Source organism: Sphaerodactylus townsendi, linkage group LG12 (genome assembly GCF_021028975.2).
Source record: "Sphaerodactylus townsendi isolate TG3544 linkage group LG12, MPM_Stown_v2.3, whole genome shotgun sequence".
Classification (NCBI taxonomy): domain Eukaryota; kingdom Metazoa; phylum Chordata; class Lepidosauria; order Squamata; family Sphaerodactylidae; genus Sphaerodactylus; species Sphaerodactylus townsendi.
The window spans coordinates 28,597,330-28,610,218 of NC_059436.1; positions in this window are offsets into that span (position 1 = coordinate 28,597,330).

The following is a 12,889-nucleotide window of genomic DNA, read 5'->3' on the forward strand; positions in this document are numbered from 1 at the left end:
TCCTGCTGGGTGACTTTGGGCTACTCACAGTTCTTTGGAACTCTTTCAGCCCCACCTACCTCCAAGGTGTCTGTTGTGGGGAGAGGAAGGGAAAGGAGCTTGTAAACCAACTTGAATCTCCTTACAGGAGAGAAAGGTGGGGTATAAATCCAAACTCTTCTTCTTCTTCTTCTCTTCTGAAATAGAACTTTCAGAACACAGTTGTCAATTGTAATTGCCAAGGAGCAATTACAGCTACACTTGGTTCCTCAGCTTCAGCCATCTGTTCTTAAACTGGGATTGAAGCAGGGCTCCTCCCCTTACAAAGCAGCTTGCTGTGACATGTAACTGTGTGATTTGCAAGTCTTCTAGTACAACTGAGGAGAGCCACTGGGTGGCCCAGCTGATCTTTACTTGTTCCAGCTTTATGCTGAGCGTATCTGCGCCACAGACTCAACTGTTATTTTCTCTCACGAAGGGATCCTTGGATCAGTCACTATTTGAAAGAGGAGGTAGGATCTCTATTAGAGAATCCTCAGTAATCCCATCAAAGTCTAATTCCCAGGATTCTGGGGTGATGGCAATGCCGTGGCAGTTAAAAGTAGAATAAAACCAATAAAGCTCTGACTGTAGTGTAGGTATACTGAGTGTGATTTAAGAATAAGTTGACAAGGTAATAGTCTAAGTCTATATATCTCTCAGGTACTGATTTAAAATTATTATTGATTTAAAAATCAGTTTATTGTATCTGTGAGATTTTCCCATTTAGGGCACTTCTTCACATTTCTGTGCAAAATATTGGGGTTATACTAACTGGCTGGTATGCATGGCATAATAAACCTGTTTCTCCCATCCAGTCCCTAGAATGGATTTATTGATTTTTATGTTGTGAAAGATGGACATGTGTGCATGCTTAAACTTATATTTCTAAAAGGGGGCTAAAACACTTATCACAATGCACTAGCTATCAGATGACAAATCTGATTTTAGTCCATTGGTCTGAAAGTAAAAAACCAAAAAACATAACTAGCCCCCCTCAAGCCCCCAAAAGAATTTTCTCCCATGGCACATCCTCAAACATAAAATAAATTGTCTGTTGTGAAGACAGCAAATCCACTATCGAACCATCTCAGCCACTCTTGAAATGTTACATCTATTTTCACCCTTTCTAACATGCAAGTGAGTCAGCCCATCTAGTTACAACCTTGTAAACAGATTGGCCCACAAATTGCCATAATTATGGGCTGTGTGACGCATTGGTTCATTGGGGGCTGCATCGCACATCTGCGCATTCCAATCACCGTAACAGGAGAAGATAGGAATTGGGGCACCAAAAGAGTCCTTTTTAGGAACTTTGTTTCTGATGTTCCTGTGATGTACAAGGAGAATGTGCTATGTGTGCTTATAATCGGTACACATGGTTGCTTTTTTGCGTAGGACACTGTGGATATTTTGCAACATCAGTGTATTCAAAACTTGAAAATCCAGGTTTGGGGCAGCATGTGCTGTGCCTTAGAAATACATGCATTGTTGTTTCACACAAAACAGCAGCTACACATACCAGGTAACATGCTGGCATGTAGCATCTCTCCTGGAACAGGGACACGAGCACCAGAAATATGATGTCTGAAAAGGGCTAAGACTAGTGAAGGAAGAGACTCTCATTGCAGGTGTATTGGAAAGGCAGCAGAGGGCTCTCACAGCAACCAAGGAGAGACGGAACAAAGCAGGAGCAGATCTCTTTGCTTTCTCTTAGTTTTTGCAATATTCAAAAGCCACACACGTGGTAGCTTTATGCTTTCCTTAGTTTTTGCAATATTCAAAAGCCACACACGTGGTAGCTTTATGCTTTCCCCTGCAATTGTGTTCATCAACGGATAGGTGCGGCACTAATGTATCATATAAATGACAGGCATGAGTCCATGGGCACAAATCAAGATGCTGTGACCCAGTCAGGACTCTCCAGTGCATGTACTTGACTGTTTTGGATAATTCACACTCTTTGCCAGAAAACATATTGATGTCCAGTGTTCCCCACACCCCAAACAACTACTGTAGAAAATTTGAAGTGTTTCTTGAAATGCTGGTTACTCTTAAAGTGAGTCAAGCTGGTTACCCTTAAAGTTACCAAGATCTGTTTTCAAATATCTAACCAGCGTGCAGTGCCTCTGAGCCTGTGCTAAGTGCCTTTCCTCAAAAACAGGTGCTAAACTTGGTTTTCTGCAATGAATCTGAGTACAGTGTACCTCTCTGACACAGACATCTTGCAGTTTGCAACCTTATTTCTCCTTCTTGAATGCTCAATGAACTAAGGTCAGGGAAATGGGGAGAAAACAAAATTGTACATTTCGACTGGGATTCAAGTGAAAGTTCATTTGCATAACTATAGCACATATTTCCTCCTGAGGAGACAGACAACTTCAATTTCCTTTAGGCTGTGTTTTTAGCCTCCCGTGCCTCAAATGCCCTGGAGAATTTCAATAAACAGCCTTGTTAAGTCTAACATATATCTCTTTGTGCAACAGAACATAAAAATGCTTTCCAATTTGAGCTTGTTTTCAGTCAGGCTTCCCAGTGCACATGCCATCCAAGCAAATTTATGCACACACAGCTTAATTGCAGCCAGGGCTTCTCTGGACCTGAAACAGCTTCACAAGAAGAGAAGCGCATCCTTTGCCACTGAGTAATCACAGCCATCCAGCTGAGCCAGCTCTCACACATTTTGGACCAAGTACATGTCTCCCTCCCCCCTGCCATTTTCATCTTATGCCAATTTCCTTATGGGCAACGTTATCCCTGCAGAGCCCACCTACAAACCATCCATCTGGAGGTGAGATATTTGCTTGTAATCTTTAATCAGCAGTAAAGGAAGTTCAGAGAAATTCAAGGACTAAATCGGCTCTGGCCAACAGCTGAATTTTGATGCATCAAAAATGCATGCACCCCCTTCTTGGACATTCTCCTTTCCCTCAAGCTAAACTACGGATTTTTACAGTCAACCACTGATACTCACATTTGCTTGCACTGGAATTCTGCCATCCAAAGCAAATCGAGAAGGAAAAAAAGCTTGTGTTTAATGCATCACTCAGAGCTGAGCCGATCGCAAAATGAAAATTATCTCTAAAATATAAAGAGGTCTTTCCAGATGCCAGTTGTAAAGTGGTAATTTGAGATGTCACATTGTCATTATAGCGACTTACCAGCCTATCTGAACACAGAACAAGGATCAAAGCTTCTGTCGTCAAAGAAAATTTCCTGAACTGAAACAAAGCAATCATACAACTGGTTTGTCTTATGTGCTTCTCTCATGATGGCATCACAGGAAAACTTTTTGGGTATTGCCGCCAGTCTCAGAACATCCTACCTTAACGTACAACTTTTAAAATTAAATGTGAAAGACAGCAAGTGATGATTCTTACCAGAGTTTGATTTTCATAAAGAGGAAGGCTAACCGTTGAATGTCATCTAAATGCAGCAAAAAGGAAGGAGAGCAGATGGTTCAAATCTGAGCAAAGACCCACACTTCAAATGGGAGCTTGGGAAAAGAAAGTGAACGTGGCACCTGACATTGGCCTGTTATGGACTGCAAGCCTGCCCTGGAGTGAGCGTGCAGTCCCTTCAGCATAGATTTTCATTTACCGACACATTTCTCCCACTGCCAAACTCACAGAACTTCTGGGGAGACAGAAGCTCATCTTTTAAGAAAATTAACACCAGTGTTGCAGCAGTGGGGTAGTGGTGGAGCAGCAGTGGTGTAGTGGTTAAGAGCAGGTGTACTCTAAGCTGGAGGAACCGGGTTTGAGTCCCCGCTCTGCCGCTTGAACTGTGGAGGCTTATCTGAGGAATTCAGATTAGCCTGTGCACTCCCAACACACGCCAGCTGGGTGACCTTGGGCTAGTCACAGTTCTTTTGAGCTCTCTCAGCCCTGCCTACCTCACAGGGTGTTTGTTGTGAGAGGGAAAGGGAAAGGAGTTTGTAAGCTCCTTTGAGTCTCCTTGCAGGACAGAAAAGGGGGATAGAAATCCAACTCTTCTTCTTCTTCCTCTTCTTCTTCTTCTTTTTCTTCTTTGCTGCTGTGATAAAATGCTGAAAATCTGGAAAAATTTAAAGCTAGAAGAAAAAAACACCGATTAATGTGGCAATCAGGCATGCCTTTGAAAAGGAAGCGGGCAACCATGGAAGCAGCAGTCGGGGCAACCAGTGGGTCATGCCCTCGCGTGTAGCTGGAAAAATGTGAGGCGATCCCACTGCACAGCAAGCAGCCACAGGGCAAGCATGGGGAAGGGAAGGCAAGCCCAATGGGCCACCATATCTTCCTCAGACTGTGAAGATTTACCAGGCCATAAAACAGAAGGTGGTGGAGGAAAGTGCCGTCAAATTGCAGCTGACCCTCACAAGGTTTCCAAAGCAAGAGACAAACAGAGGTGGTCTGTCATAGCATGTCTCTGGGTAGCAACCCCAGGCTTTGTTGGTGATTTCCCATGCAAATACTAACCAGGACCAACTCTGCTTAACTTCCAAGATCTGATAAGATTAGGGTCGCCTGGGCCATCCAGGTCAATGGGAAAGAGAACGTTGGTTTTATTTAGTATTACCTTTGGCTACAAAAAGAGGGCCCTTTTGGGAAAAGTCCATACTCTGACAAAAATCCACATATTAGAAAGTTCCCCAAGGGTCCTGGTGACAGACCATGCTCTGGGAATTGCAGACTTCAAAAATGGACAGCACGTGAGCCTGATTTCCAGGCACAGAACTCCCGGAGCATGTCTTGCAAAAGCATGCAAGGCAGAAATATGAGAAACTCTGTAACATGATTCAGCCCTTCAGGATTAGTTTGCTCTGTTCGCTGATTACAAATGTTCCCATTGGACCATCGTCCAGAAAGCCTAGTTCTCATAGGGACATAGGGTCACTTGGCTTGGATTTTCCAGTAATAACAATAGGATTCACCCATTGCCTTCCTCCTCTGCATTGCTGATTGGTGGGCTAAGTGTCCCAAGTTTGGATGTGACTGGTGCCACAAGGTGGAATGACGGGCCCTGGGGTCTGCTTGTGAGTGTGCCAGTCTGCCCCAGTTTCCAGAGAGAGAGATGCTCCCACTGTAGCTACTCGTCATGGCAAAGAGCACAATTTTCTTGTACATGTTCCTGGTAAATCACTGTCCCTTTTTTTTTTACTTTGTGGGTGCCTTTGAGAGAAATAACATGTATTGCTCATGTTGTCACAGTTCAGGTCCCTAACAAGCATTGGAAGATTGAGCCATTATACTTTGCACAGCCTATCGATTTATGTGCTGTGACGAAAGAAGGTACATTTTGAACTCTTGATTACATTATGTTTTTCTAGGATACCTTCAACCAAAACACCTGCTTGACTTTTAAATTACTTTAAACTAGGTTATAAGCCACCCTGTTGGGTTGTAAGCTGCCCTGAGGCCGGCCTTTGGCTGGAATAGAAATCAAATAAAAGTAAAGTTATTGCAGAGTAAATTAATATAGCACACAAGCAGGAAGAGCATGATGAGGCAGGGGAATAGGGTTAGGCTGTGATCCTTGTTGAGAGACTAGGGATTATTGGAAGTTTATCCCTGGCATAAACTGCCAGACCACACCCACACAGCCTGGAAAACTCACAACAGACAGATGATTCTGGCTGTGAAAGTCTTCGACAGAACATTACATTCCTCTTTTATTTTATTATGTTGGAGGATATAGAAAGAATAACCTTTCATTTTAGTTGGGGCCCCCAACTCCGCTGTACATAAAGAACCCCTGAACCTGAATTTATATGAGGAACATACTCTCTCCATAAGAAAAACTCACCTCATATCATTGGGTAGAGTATTTACCAGGAATTTCCACATTCCAGAGAATGTCTTAAACATGGGAAAGGTACTGTTTACAGGGCAATCTTGAGCAGAGTTCACACCCTTCAAAGTTAATTGAAGTAAACCGCCTTAGAAGAATGTAACTGTTTAGGATTGAATCTTTGTACGGTAAGCTTTCATCGAGCATCCCCTAATGATTATCTTGCAATTAAGAACAGCCCCCAGTTTGGTAAGCCTTGAGAAAAGGAAGTATGAAAGCTGTAGACCTGCTTATAATTCTTGTTCAAACCTTGCTTGCTTCTGTGACCCTTTAGACATATGCAAATGATAGATCCCTTCCCTGGAGAGCTTGCAAATGTTGCCAAAGGAGGATCAGGCTGTTCATCCTATGGCATTTTCTGGCCCAAGTGACTTTTGTGTTAATCAAGTGTGTGGGTTGATTTGTGTGTGTGTGTGTGTGTGTGTGTGTGTGTAAATGCTTGTTTTCACCTGGGCATGAACACAGCCCACCCAATTGGGTGTGAGTCAGCAGCATCCTCTACTTAGGATGGGAGCCAGGTATTGTTTCTCTCTTTCTCTTTCTCTCCTGTCTTTTCTTTTCATTCCTCGCTTTACAAAGTAACTGAGCACTATTTAGCCATCATGTTGGAATAATTGGCTTTTCACAGAAACAATGGGAAGAGCCAGGCAAGGCTACGCACGAGTGAGGGGGAGAGAGGGAGGCAAATGAATTTGTTTTAAAATGGCACTCAGCTCCTGAGCTTCATCAGCTGATGTTTCAATGAATGCTCTCATTTAGAGCCTCATGCAAGTTTTAGTTTAGAAAAGACTGCTCCGGAGCTTGCTTTATGGGAAACGAAGTAGGCCTGGAGCCGGAAATCTGAAAATGGTGCTCACTCCAACATTTTACAGTTTTAAAAAACCCCAAACAGAATACATATTTGGAACTCCTGTTCTCACATCAGGACTCGCACCCCCCCACCCCTTCACACTCTTTCTGTCTGCTATTTATGTTATTCCGTTTCCTTTGCGACTGCCTGCCCTACACTGGCTTCTGAAGCAAATGTGTTAGTGAACAGGGTCGGTAGGACTCTTCTGATCCTGGACATTAATACCAGAGATCAAGCTCTCTCAGAAGCAAAGGAGTTGACACAGGTAAATGGTATATTTCTCCCTCTTCCTTTTATATGGCCGTATTTTGCCTTGGGCAGGTCCCACATCTGATGCCTGCCCTGTTGTCTCTTTGCTATATTTGGGGTCAGGCTGAGCCTTCCGCTTCATGGCTGTAAAAAAACTTCTCCTTCCAATTGTGGTCATGGTTCCACCTGTTTTCTCTGCTTCTTCTTCCTGTGGCTTGTTTGAGCTCCCTTGCCATGTCCCATTTGCAAGATTGGCTCCCTGTTCCCATGATCTTTCCTTCCAGGGTCTTGTGTCCAGATCTATCCTTCTGGCATTCCTTTCTTTGCTACTGTGACATCTGAGGCTAAATTCCAAAAGATGCCATCAGATTGGGCCTTCAGGTGTATGCATGGAGGGAAAGAGAGAAATCACATTGGCCAGGACATTCTCCTTAAAAATATAAATATTATGGGGGCTGCCTCTCACAACTACGTTTACTGCACATATTATCGAACAGCTGCAACTCAAACACATTTGCCAACATTCAGTATCTGGAGAGGCAGATGTGGGAATGCAAGGAGGGAAAGCGATTCTGATAAGTTTACATCTGTGTACATTGCAATCAAAATTCCTCTGTTTCATACTCAAATATTTAATGTGTAGAGGCCCAGGGAAAACAAAAACATTACCCTTTTCCTTTTGTTCAGGTCTGTCCACAGTCATTATCTTCACTCTCTTTCTTCAGGGATTTTCCCTTCTTCTTCCTGTTGTCTTTCACTATCAGAAACCAACCCAATCAGGGACCACATAGGGCTGTACTAGCTGTAAGGGGGCATCGTAAGTCAAGGTGAAACAGCAAAAATTTAAACAGTAGTTTTCAGTTGCAAATTAGGAGTAATTGGGCAAAGCATTGTAGTATTAATGTGTACAAAGGGTTTTTTTTATTTTTAATACTATTAAATAAAACTTTATGAATGAAAAAAAAAAAGCCATTCATGCCCAAATGCTTGTCAGTCATATGTAGGTCACTTTCACTTACAGAAGTCATGCTGTTGTCGCTGGGCTCTGAGCCATTCTAGGATTTCCAGTCCATGTCTGGAAACTGGTGGGAGATTGAGAGAGCAGGGGCTTATATTTTTGGTGTGCTGATGTTATTTCTAACACGAGCCAGAAATAATGCCGTGGTGTTGGTGTGACACTGATTCTCCCCATATTTTCTCCAACATTCCCCCCATCTCAACTCAGTGGCAGCAGACAGAGAGTGGAAGAGGGAAATCTGGTCTCACTACATTTCTCTCAATATGCAGAGATTAACCTGGGTTTGCAATCTAGTGGATGGTACAAGGAGAAGATGTCGCCATTCCCAGATCCCTGATGAGTGCACCTATAAGATTCACGTGTTCGTTGCATTCACACTTTACATTTTTAAGAGTATACGGATCACACACTATTTTAAGTTATTGTGGCCATCTTGTATGAAGGCAGACATACACATGGGACACGCTTTGTGGAATAGGTTTGCCTCTAACTGTCAGCTGTTCTCATCAAGAGATTGCTATGCACTAAGTCACTCCCTTTCCCAACCACCCACTGCCCCCACCCCCCCGGCCAAGTAAATAAGCTGAGCTGATGTATTTATTTTTTTTCTAGAAAGGTAACTATTAAGGCTTGCAACAGCATTAAAAACGTTCCCAGCAGCACTTAACCGAAAGCATTTCAATTGCATCCCACGAGATGGTTAAGACGCCTTTGAGAGTCAGGAGGCAAATTGCTGCTTATTTTATCGCCGCCATTGCATCCCAGAATCAGAACCAGTTGCATTTAAAAAGAAAAAAAAAACCAACACTTTTTCCTTGATTGCTCCAATTTTATTTTTAAGACTCCCTCATATTTCTTTGAAATCCCATTTCTCTACTTTATTTGGTGACTTCCTGCCTCCCGGAGAAGAAGTGAATTTCTTATGTAATTTTTTAAAAAATAATCTTGTCACAGCTAGTCTCTTACTTGTAATGAAGTCATGCAAAAATTTACAACTTTAAAAATGCTGAAATAGAAATCCAGCCCTTTCGCCTTTGAATGAAAGAAGGCAGCTGTAACAGGGTACCTAATTGCTCTTTTATTGCTGTTTGTATTCCTGATCTTCTGTACCTGCCACCAAATCACGTAGGGTTTTCAAGGCAAGAGACATTCACAGATGGTTTGCCATTAAGAACATAAGAACATAAGAACAAGCCAGCTGGATCAGACCAGAGTCCATCTAGTCCAGCTCTCTGCTACTCGCAGTGGCCCACCAGGTGCCTTTGGGAGCTCACCTGCAGGAGGTGAAAGCAATGGCCTGCTGCGGCTGTGGCTCCCGAGCACCTGGACCATTGTCTGTGCTCCTATTATTCCTGGGAGGTCTTCCATCCAAAAACTTGCTAGTTCAAGGCTAAGAGAGTGTGACTGGCCCAAGGTCACCCAGCAAGTTTCCATGGCAGAGTGGGGATTTCAACCTGGGTTTCCAACACCCTATTTCACCACCTTAATCACTAAACCACGCTGGCTTTCTTTCCCCTGCCTTTATACATGATGATATTATAATCTGGCTGTGGACCCAAGCCACACAACTCTGAGCATCTCCCGTCTCTATTGTTCCCTTCCTTTTTATACAGCAATAACGAATAATATTAATAATCCAGCAATCTTATTTGTCACACAAACAATCCAAGTGTGTGGGAAACTCGTACTGCAGCTGCCCTGTTAGAGATAAGTTAGAGATAAGGGGAGAACCTCATCAACCAGCCCCATTTCCATTGGTCAAAGCATGCGGCTGCCTTAAATTGCCCACTGCTTTTGTACAGTGTTAAGTGTGTTGCTTCGTGAGTCATGTGTAAATTATTTCAAAGAGTGTACAGTACCTGGGTGAACTCTTGTCAGGACATTAATTTATGGATTTATATCCAATATTAAGAGGTCAAATTATGGTTTCCAAGCAAAAGGAAATTAGAGAAATTGAAAAGGTCAGAATTGTATCAAACACCCCCCCCCCCCATTACTGGTCTTCCCCACTTTTCAGAGGCCAAGTCGCTCTTTATTCTGGGGTGCTGTAGTCTCCAGTCAACAATCCAGGGACTTGAAGTAGAACAAGAGTTTGGATTTATATCCTGCTTCTCTCAACTGTAAGGAGTCTCAAAACAGCTTACAAACTCCTTCCCTTCTTCTCTCCACAACAGATACCTTATGAGGTAGGTGGGGCTGAGAGAGTTCTCAGAGAACTGTCACTGGCCCAAGGTCACCCAGCAGGCTTCATGTCTAGGAGCAGGGAAACAAATTCAGTTCATCAGATAAAAGTCCATCGCTCAGGTGGAGGAGCGGGGAATCAAATCTGATTCTCCAGATTAGAGTCCACTACTTTTAACCACTATTCCACTCTGGTTCCCACCACACTGGAGGAGTAGTGATCACTTGGGTAGACAGAAATAGAATTCAAGGAGTCCTGAACAAATTGGAAAAGAGGGCAGATGTGAACAAGATGCAATTCTCAAGGATAAATGCAAAGTTCTACATCTGGGTAACAAAAATGGGAAGGAAACATACTGAATGGGCAACACACTTCTGGATAGCAGTATGTGTGAACAAGATCTTGGGGTATAGGTGGACTGGAAACGAAGTGTGACCAGTGAGTGTGATGTAGCACAAAAAGGCTAATGTGGTCCTGGGATCTATGAACAGATGCACAAGATCTGACTTGCAAGATGCCATAATAAAAGGGAAAAGAACCCAGAGAGGCCAGCACCTCATAACTTTCCTTCATGGCTTCCCATGGCTTCCTTTGGCCTGGATTCAGCAGGGCTCATTCCTTCCATGAAGAATATGGCTACCTCCTAATCGCTACACAGCGCTAAGGTTGTCAATTTCCTGGTGGGGTCTAGAGTTCTCCTGAGATTGCAACTAATCTCCAGACTACAGAGATGAGATCCCCTGCAGGAAATGGCAGGCTCAGAGAGTAGATTTACTGGTACCATATCCCTGCTGAACCCTCCCCCCTTCCCAAACACTGTCTTCCCTAGAATCAGCCCCCAAACCTTCAGGAATTTCCTAACACCCTGGCAACCTTAATTTCGCCGTGCAAATAACTCTTCTGTGCCTGGTTAGAGTCTGTAGTAAGATGGGCACGATCCAGGAGCAGGACTAATAAAGTAGGACTAATAAAAGGAAACACTTCTTCACGCAACGTGTGATTGGTGTTTGGAATATGCTGCCACAGGAGGTGGTGATGGCCACTAACCTGGATAGCTTTAAAAGGGGCTTGGACAGATTTATGGAGGAGAAGTCGATTTATGGCTACCAATCTTGATCCTCCTTGATCTGAGATTGCAAATGCCTTAACAGACCAGGTGATCGGGAGCAACAGCCACAGAAGGCCATTGCGTTCACATCCTACATGTGAGCTCCCAAAGGCACCTGGTGGGCCACTGCGAGTAGCAGAGAGCTGGACTAGATGGACTTTGGTCTGATCCAGCTGGCTTGTTCTTATGTTCTTATGTTCTTATGAGTAAGTATATCTCAATCAATTCGGCGGTGGCAGGGGGAGGGGTGGAACTTGGAATATTTATACCCAAGTATAGCCATAACAGAATCCAGAATGAATGGAACAGTAAGAGTGGAGAATCTCTCTCTCTTGTTCTCTTACAATTTGAGAGGATTCTCTTATTGGCCGATTACCCACCGCCAACTCTTGCACCGCTTGAGCATGAAAAGTTGCGCTAGAAGTGCTCTCGCTTTCCATGGGAAAAGTGAGAAGCATGGGCAGGGCAAGAGAAAGTACATTGCAACAAGAAATCTTGCCCCAACGTGCTTTCACTCCTGGTGCATGGCAGGGGGCAAGCACATTGGGACAAGAAATCTTGCCCCACTGCACTTCAGTCCCCCTTGTGTGCCTGGAGCCCCATCCGTAATTGGCCATTGAAACCGACAGCAAACTAGGTACTGCACCTTGATTATATAAGGAGATACAAGTAGGAGTTATTTGACTGATCCAATGCTTTGCAAGGTGGAACGTCCTCCACATATTCAAATACATTAAAATGAACTGTCAGGGTGCCAATTTCTCAGTTGGGCCTAGAGATCTCCTGGAAGAACAAATGGTTCCAGGAGGCAAAGATTAGTTCCCCTGCAGAAAAAAAAGGCATTGGAGGGTGGGCTCCATACACTTTACCCTTCCCTTCTACTGTCCCATCCTCCCCAAGCTCTAAACCCTAAATTTCCAGGAATCTTCCAATCCAGACTTGGCAACTCGGTGGCTTGCCTTTGCCTGTGGACCACAAGTTGCCCATACTTGCTGCAAAGCATCAGGGCTTGGCTGTAGCTAGAGAAACAGAAGATGTAATTTGCTCCCTAATAAAACCTCTCTTGGGAGGATGTGAATGGGCTTTGCTTATGCTGGATGACTAAGTGGATCATGCTGTTTGTGTCTGAAGGAATTTTCTCTCAGGTTACATTGGAGCCCAAGATTTTCATTTTGTCTTCTGTGCTACTGCAATTCTCTTATTATGCTTTTGATTTTAAACAATTAGACGTTCATAATGCAATTCAAGAGAATTATATCCTATCCAGATTAAACTTGTGTAAAATAAGAGAGACGTGCAATAAAGGAGAAAAGTCTCAGCTACAAACAAAATAAATATACAAACTGGATAGTTTCAGAAGGTAGCCGTGTTGTTCTGCAGTAGAAGAGCTGGATTCGAGTCCAGTAACGCCTCACAGATGAACAAGATTTTTGGGGTCTATTTTGAGTGTCAGAGGTCCCTAAAGATAGGTAGATAGTTTGTTTGTTTGTTTCCTTTCCCCTTGGACTATCTTTGCGTGGGCATTGTGTTTTCAATTTTACTTTAAGTTCACACTTGATTATGGTGATAAAAAACAGGACAGATTTTTGAGTATGGATGCAAAATCTACATATGAAATATTTAGTAACCATTTTT